The sequence below is a fragment of the Anas platyrhynchos genome, chromosome 39 (assembly GCF_047663525.1).
Source record: "Anas platyrhynchos isolate ZD024472 breed Pekin duck chromosome 39, IASCAAS_PekinDuck_T2T, whole genome shotgun sequence".
In the NCBI taxonomy this organism is placed as follows: Eukaryota; Metazoa; Chordata; class Aves; order Anseriformes; family Anatidae; genus Anas; species Anas platyrhynchos.
In genome coordinates, this window is record NC_092627.1 from 543,481 (window position 1) to 551,802 (window position 8,322).

The window sequence follows — 8,322 nt, forward strand, 5'->3', positions numbered from 1 at the left end:
GGATCCCATTTCGGGCGCCTCGGGGAAGGAGATCCTCTGACACAGTTGTCCGGCCATAAGCGCTGTGGCTGCCAGCCGTGTTGTGAAGTGGAGGCTGTTGTTCACCAGCTCGGAGTTACGCAGTCCCGGGGACCGGGGATTCAGTCCTGTCCAGAGCGGCAGGCGTCCGTATGTGGACCCTGGGCTCCGGTCCTGGGCGATGTGTGTGCTAGCTGCACTGGGGTCCGGGTTCTGTCTCGGGCGGCTCGAGGAAGGTGATCCCACGACACGGGTGACCGGCCACAAGTGGTGTGGGTGCCAGCCTTGCCGCGAAGCAGGAGGCTGTGGTCCACTCACTCGGGAACTGTCCGTCCCCGAGACAGGGGTTCTGTCCTGTCCGGAGCGGCAGCCGTCCGTCCCGAACACCCACGCTCCTATCCTGGGCGACGTGTGTGCTAGCTGCACTGGGGTCCGGGTCGGACTTCGGTCGGCTCCGCTATGGCGATGGCAGGACAAGAGTGTCCCTCCACGGGCAGCGTGTGTCCGGCTTTCCGAACCCCTAGGCTCAATCCTGGGTGACGTGTGTGCTAGCCGCACCGCGGTCCGGATCCCATTTCTGGCAGACTGGGGACAACGATCCCATGACACGGTTGTCCGGCCATGAGCGGCATGGGAGCCAGACTTGCAGCGAAGTGTGAGGCTGTCATCCGCTGCCTCGCGGGCTGGCAGTCGTGGGGACCTGGGGTTCTGTCCTGTCCGGAGCCGCAGCCGTCTGTTCCCAACACCCACGCTCCAGTCCTGGGCGATGTATATGCTGGCCGCACTAGGTCAAGGTTGGACCTCGGTCGGCTCCGCTATTTCATCGCAGGACACGAGTGTCCCTCCACGGGCAGTGTGGATCCAGCTTACCGAGCCCTTTGGCTCCATCCTGGGTGTCGTGTGTGCTCGCCGCACCGGGGTCCGGATCCCATTTCGGGCGCCTCGGGGAAGGAGATCCTACGACACGGTTGTCCGGCCACAAGCGGTGTGACTGCCAGCCGTGTCGAGACGTGGAGGCTGTCATTCACTGGCTCGGAGTTACGCAGTCCCAGGGACCGGGGATTCAGACAGTCCAGAGCGGCAGGCGTCCGGATGTGGACCCTGGGCTCCGGTCCTGGGCGACGTGTGTGCTAGCTGCACTGGGGTCCGGGTTCAGTCTTGGGCCCTTTGGCTCCATCCCGGGTGTCGTGTGTGCTCGCCGCACTGGGGTCTGGATCCTATTTCGGGCGCCTCAGAGAAGGAGATCCCACAACATTCCCACGAGGGTTAGGGTTGTTAGGGTTAGGGTTAGGGTTAGGGTTAGGGTTAGAGTTAATCCGGTTAGGGTTTAGGGTTAGGGTTTTGGTTTAGGGTTAGGGTTAGGGTTAGGGTTAGGCCTAGGGTTATCGTTAGGGGGTTAGGGTTAGGGTTAGGGTTAGGGTTAGGGTTAGAGTGTTAGGCTTAGGGTTAGGGTTAGGGTCAAGGCTAAATCACAGGTGAAAGCCCTGTGCATCTCATGTGGCCAACCACTCCCAACTAGGATTCCAAGACGCCTCATCACCCATTATAGAAGAACTCGTTGAATTCCACGACCACGCTCTGTTTGTTGCCTTAGCCATCTGCAGCCTAGTCCTATACCTCCGATACCGGGGGGGCAAGGGGGGCCTGAGTGAAGGGGGGACACAGCCCCAGGGGGCGGGGCTTGGAGGGGGCGGGGCTTGGAAGGGGGCGGGGCTTGGCTCACCCCCCCACTGCAGGAGGCCCAGAGAGCTGCCAAGGCCACGCCCACTCCGGCCCAGGCCACGCCCCCTCCAGCGCCAGCTCCGACCCCACCTGAGCCTGAGGTGAGACCAGTGCTCCCAGTAAGGCTCCCAGTATTCCCAGTAACCCCTCCCAGTGCTCCCAGTAAGGCTCCCAGTGCTCCCAGTAACCTCTCCCAGTAAGGCTTCCAATGCTCCCAATATCTCCCAGTGCCCCAAGTCTTCTCCCAGTGCTCCCAGTAGGGCTCCCAGTGCTCCAAGTATCTCCAGTGCCCCCAGCTCCCTCCCCAGTGCCCCCATTTTACAACCCAAGTGCTCCCAGTAACTCTTCATGCCCCCAGTCCCCTTCCCTGAGCTCATTTTCCCCTATTTTGGGGCACAATTTTCCCATTTTTTTGGGTGATTTCCCTGTTTTGGGGTCTATTTCCCCCATTTTTGGGTCAATTTCCCCCATTCTGAGGCCAATTTCCGCCGGTTTTGGGTCGATTTCCCCCATTTTGGGGTCTATTTCCCCCATTTTGGGGTCAATTCCCTCCATTTCGAGGCCAATTTCCCCCATTTTAGGGTTGATTTCCCCCATTTTGGGGCCGATCTCCCCCATTTCGGGGCCAATTTTCCCAATTTCTCACCGATTCTCCCCATTTTTCACCCCCCCCAGGCATGCGTGGACCTGGCGCGGGCGCTGCGGGCGCGGGGCCACCGTCCGGAGGCGTGCAGGAACGTGCGGGTGACAGCGGGCGCGTGCCAGGGGCCCCTCACCAAGATGGGGGGGCGCATCAAGACCTGGCGGCGCTGCTGGTTCCTGCTCGACCCCCGGCGCCGGCTGCTGGCCTACTACGGGGGTAACTGGGAGCACTGGGAGGGACTGGAAGGGACTGGGAGGGAAAAGGGAACGTTTGGGGGGACATGGGGATATTGGGGAGGGGACATGAGGACATGGGGTATTGGGGGACATAGGAGGTATTGGGGGGACTGGGGGATACTGGGGGATATTGGGGGGACTGGGGTGGGATATGGGGACATGGGAGGGACATGGGGGCCCCATGGGGGGCTGGTCCCATGGGGTGACCCCCCTATCTCTGCCCCCCCCCAGACAAGGAGGAGACGAAGCTGAAGGGCGTCATCTACTTCCAGGCCATAGAGGAGGTGTACTACGACCACGGGCGGGCGGCCTGCAAGGTGGGGGGGCCATATGGGGCAGGGGGGGGCTGTATGGGGCCAAGAGGGGGGTACTTGTGGGGCTGGGAGGTTGTGGGGAACATCTGGAGAAGGTGCCTGTAGGGTTTGGGGGAGCACCTACAGGGTTTGGGGTGGGATCTGTGGGGCTGGGGGGGGTCTCTATGGGGCCGGGGGGGTTTTGGGGGGGTTGTGACCCTATGGGGTGCCCCCCCCCAGAGCCCCAACCCGCGGCTGACCTAGCATTTTAGCGTGGCCGCCGTCCACCGGCAGCTTCATGCCCGTCTTCCGCTCCCAGTGGCCCGTGGGGCGCCCGGTGGCCCTACCGGCGTCACCAGCGGCCACCTTGGGGTCAACGGCGGCGGTTTTGGGGTCAGCGGCAGCGGTTTTGGGGTTTTGGTCTGGGGTGTGCTGACATGCCCCCCCCCGCACCCCCTCAGGCATCCTGGCCCTGCAGCTGCCCCCGGGGGGGCTCGACGCCGAGTCCTATAGGTGAGAACCAGTCCCCTCCGCCCCCTAAATGCGCCCCCAGCCCCCCAAATGCCCCCAGCCCCCCCCCAAATTGACCCCCCCCAATTTATTTCCCCCCTCCCAGCGCCTGCCTCCACCTGGCCGAGATGCAGCGTCGGGTGCGGGAGGTGCTGGCGGAGCGCGAGCGGCTGCTGCGCGCACGGGTAGGACGGCAGGGGGGACAAAATGGGGGGGGGGCACCAAGGGGGGAGGGTCCATGGGGCTTGCGGGGACCCCAAGGGTGAGGGGGAAACAAAATGAGGGGGGAACCAAGTGTGCGGGGTGCGGTTGCCAGGGGGTTAGGGTTAGGGTTAGGGTTAGGGTAAGGGTTAGGGTTAGGGTTAGGGTTAGGGTTAGGGTTAGGGTTAGGGTTAGGGTTAGAGTTAGGGGGTTAGGTTTATGGTTAGGGTTAGGGTTAGGGTTAGGGTGGGCGTCTCCGATGACGGCTAGGGCTGCGTTTAGGGATGCTCGGAAACAGCGAACCCGGAGGGTCCAGTTGCATGTGGGGCTGCGTAAAGGCTCCCCTGGGGAGTTCACTTGTACCCAAAGCCTTCCTTTGGTGACACTTTTGGATGGTCCAAAGGGGCTCGCAACGCCTTTCCTGGGGCCTGATTTTTCACTCGTCTCCGATGATGGCTAGGGATATATTTAGGGTTGCTCGGAAAAATCGAACCCGGAGGGTCCAATTGCATGTGGGGCTGCGTAAAGGCTCCGCTGGGGAGTACACTTGTACCCAAAGCCTTCCTTTGGAGGCAGTTTTGGATGGTCGAAAGGGGCTTGCAACGCGTTTCCTGGGGCCCGGTTTTTCAGTCTTCTCCCGTGCCGGCTAGGGCTATGTTTAGTGATGCTCGGAAACAGCGAACCCGGAGGGTCGAGTTGCATGTGGGGCTGCGTAAAGGCTCCCCTGGGGAGTTCACTTGTACCCAAAGCCTTCCTTTGGTGACACTTTTGGATGGTCCATAGGGGCTCGCAACGCGTTTTCTGGGGCCTGATTTTTCAGTCTTCTCTCATGCCGGCTGGAGCTATATTTTGGGTTACTCGGAAACAGCGAACCCGGAGGGTCCAGTTGCATGTGGGGCTGCGTAAAGGCTCCCCTGGGGAGTTCACTTGTACCCAAAGCCTTCCTTTGGGGGCACTTTAGGATGGGCGAAAAGCGCTTGGAACGCATTTCCTCGGGCCTGATTTTTCAGTCGTCTCCGATGCTGCCTATGGATATATTTAGGTTTGCTCGGAAACAGCGAACCCGGAGGGTCCAGCTGCATGTGGGGCTGCGTAAAGGCTCCCCTGGTGAGTTCTCTTGTCACCAAAGGAAGGCTTTGGGTACACTTTTGGATGGTCCAAAGGGGCTTGCAACGCCTTTTCTGGGGCCCGGTTTTTCAGTCTTCTCCCATGCCGGCTAGGGCTATGTTTAGGGATGCTCGGAAACAGCGGACCCGGAGGGTCCAGTTGCATGTGGGGCTGCGTAAAGGCTCCCCTGGGGAGTTCACTTGTACCTAAAGCCTTCCTTTGGGGGCACTTTTGGATGGTCCAAAGGGGCTCGCAACGCCTTTCCTGGGGCCTGATTTTTCACTCGTCTCCGATGATGGCTAGGGATATATTTAGGGTTGCTCGGAAAAATCGAACCCGCAGGGTCCAATTGCATGTGGGGCTGCGTAAAGGCTCCGCTGGGGAGTACACTTGTACCCAAAGCCTTCCTTTGGTGACACTTTTGGATGGTCGAAAGGGGCTTGCAACGCGTTTTCTGGGGCCTGATTTTTCAGTCTTCTCCCATGCCGGCTGGAGCTATATTTTGGGTTGCTCGGAAACAGCGAACCCGGAGGGTCGAGTTGCATGTGGGGCTGCGTAAAGGCTCCCCTGGGGAGTTCTCTTGTACCCAAAGCCTTCCTTTGGGGCCAGTTTGGATGGGCCAAAATGGCTCTGAACGCGTTTCCTGGGGCCTGATTTTTTAGTCGTTTTCATTGCCGGCTAGGGCTATGTATAGGGATGCTCGGAAACAGCAAACCCGGAGGGTCCAGTTGCATATGGGGCTGCGTTAAGGCTCCCCTGCGAACTTCAGATGTACCCAAAGCCTTCCTTTGGGGGCACTTTTGGATGGGCGAAAGGGTCTTGCAACGCATTTCCTGGGGCCTGATTTTTCAGTCGTCTTCGATGCCGGCTAGGGATTTGTTTAGGGATGCTCGGAAACAGCGAACCCGGAGGGTCCAGTTGCATGTGGGGCTGCGTAAAGGCTCCCCTGGGGAGTTCACTTGTACCCAAATCCTTCCTTTGGGGGCACTATTGGATAGGCGAAAAGGGCTCGCAACGCATTTCCTGGGGCCTGATTTTTCACTCGTCTCCTGTTGCAGGAAGCACGGCCGAAAGCACGACAGACACACAGTAGAGTCAGATCATGCTCCATTTTATTGCCCGAATAGCCTAACTTTTATAGAGAACTTAACAGGGGTGGACAGTGTTTCACACAAGATTATTGGTCAAAAACAGACAAACAACTGCAAGAAAACAACCCCACCTGCAAGAAAACAACCCCCCTGTGGTTAGCAGTCACATAGACCTTGTCCTTGAAGCCAGCTACTGGTAACAATATTTTTCTGAGTTCCTCAATTGGGCGATGTGGGAACACTGTCATGGGAACTTCTCATAGTTGCCCTGGTAGCTTGGTTTGCTCAGCTACAGCAAGCCATGGGATTTTTGCTGTTTCAAGAAATCCCTCAACAATTCCCCCTTCTTCTTTTGAGCAAACCAAGCCCGACACAGCAGTTTTACAAGTGACTCTTTAGCTATTCTTACAACACACAACGATGATTACCACCACCATAAACCAAATCCTTAATCCCCTTGTGACTAAACCCAGCAACCATCTACACCTTGTTTCAAACAAGTCAGTGAACCATTGATTGAAAGGATTGATACCATACTGAATCTTTCTCATATGCTCTTTCAGGAAAGTAATGGATTTGTGAATTGACTCATTATGATCAGAAAGGTTTAAACAGTACATTCCCTTAAAGTCCTCACACCCATTCCTTTGAGCCAAAAGCAAGATGTCAATAGCAGCTTGATCCTGTAAAAGCAGATGTCGCAGACTATTTTGACCTGGTAACATCTCCTCAAGTATCTCTGTCGTGGCATAGGCTTGCCTCTTGGCCCAGCATACCAATTTTTCTAAGTTGTTACGTGCGGCCGCAGATGCCACTCCAGGCACTGAAATTGCTAATGCCGCTCTAGCTGCAACCCCACACAATTCAACATTATCATTGCAATCCGATGCAAGCAATGCCCATTTATGTCTGATGATCTCACGCAACTGTAACAAGCTAGGAGCAAATACAATGAGTTTATCTAAGTAACATGGACATCTGATAGCATTTGCAGGGATACCTTGCCAGGCCCCATCCCCACAAATCAGAAGCACATCAGGAGGTAAGGCCAAAGCTGCACAATTGTTCCAAACACTGTAGTTGTTACCCCTTGTCTCCATGCGACAAACCCCTAAACCCTGCTTAGCAGCGTCATTGTAATCAGAGGTGTTATTTGTGTTTTTGTACCAGTATGGCCCTTTCCCGGTTCCTGTAGCAGGATTCACCTGATAGCCACGGCTACGTTCACATTTGTAGCCACCTTTCAGGTTGATACAGATTTGACTACAGATATCAGGGTTTTGACATTCATCAATATCTCCACAGTTTCTCTTGTCTACAAACTCAAACCCAGCTGGACAGTCACATTCATGTATGTTGCATTCCTTCAGGGGCTCATCACCCCAGTCCTTGCAGTCTCTCTGCTGGTTACACACTTTATTGGTATCTATGCATTCTCCACTTCTGCACTTGAATTTGCCAGGTCCTGAGCACTGAATAACATCGTTACAGTTTGCTTCATCAGTGCCATCCAGACAGTCTCTCACACCACTGCACTGCCTTCTTCCGTGGACACAGTTCCCATCTTCACATCTGCACTGGTCTGGCCTGCAGGTCCGAGAAGGGCAGTTAGTTTCATCACTTCCATCCTTGTAATCAGGATCTCTGTTACAGTCTTTTTCACCATCACATTTCCAGGACACCAGGATACACTGGGTTGACTGAGGACCACAGCTGATTTCATTTACCTGGCATGTTCTCATATAACACAGATCAGCACTCTCATCAGACCCATTTTCACAGTCCGGATCCCCATCACACTGCCATCTGTTTGGCACACACTGACCACTGTTGCACACAAAGTCAGATTCAGCACACGTCTTCTTCACACAAGCACTCTCATCACTGCCGTCTGAGCAGTCTTCACATTTTGCTCTAGCACTGTCGGCAGCAGTGCACAGGCAGGTGAGGGCGAGCAGCAGGCAGAATGCCCCACAGCGCGGCAGTGCCTGCCGCCGCCCTGCACCTATGTCACTCATACTACTCCTATTACCCGTGCTAGTAGTGTCAGTGGCATCCTCCTGGTACCGTTTCTGTCTTTGCCGCCCCTTACTCTCCCCCTTTTCTTTTTGCCACTGACCATTCACCACAAATGGATGAGACACATGATTACTAGTTAGGAAAGAGAGTGTAACGTCTGCTATACGGCTGCAGGCAGTGCCAGCTGCAATCCTAGAAGCTGTTTGTGAACGAGCCTGCCGGTGGTCATTTGGCAGTGTAATCTGCGTCTCTGCACTCCTGCCCTGCAATAGAGCTAAATCGTCATTAATAGTCCGTAGAATGAGGCAACCCCACGGAATGTTATCCAGAAACATAGTTATAACACCGATCTGGGGACGAATAGTCTTTTTTGCATTGCAAGATAAACCTCTTATAAAAAGAATGCCAAAGAGAAGCAGCACAGCCGCCGCTGCCTCCATGGTTACGTCAGACAGGCTGCAGGGTCCTGATGTCCGCCCCTC

The 8,322-nt window shown here is 56.1% G+C and overlaps 1 long non-coding RNA gene across 1 annotated transcript; it reads left to right on the forward strand.

Moving 5' to 3' along the window:
• The first annotated feature begins 2,462 nt into the window (after positions 1-2,462).
• On the forward strand, positions 2,463-3,172 carry LOC140001228 (uncharacterized). Its single transcript, XR_011806318.1, has 3 exons — positions 2,463-2,599; positions 2,851-2,936; positions 3,153-3,172. It is a non-coding gene; the product is annotated as an uncharacterized lncRNA (long non-coding RNA).
• The last annotated feature ends 5,150 nt before the right edge of the window (positions 3,173-8,322 follow it).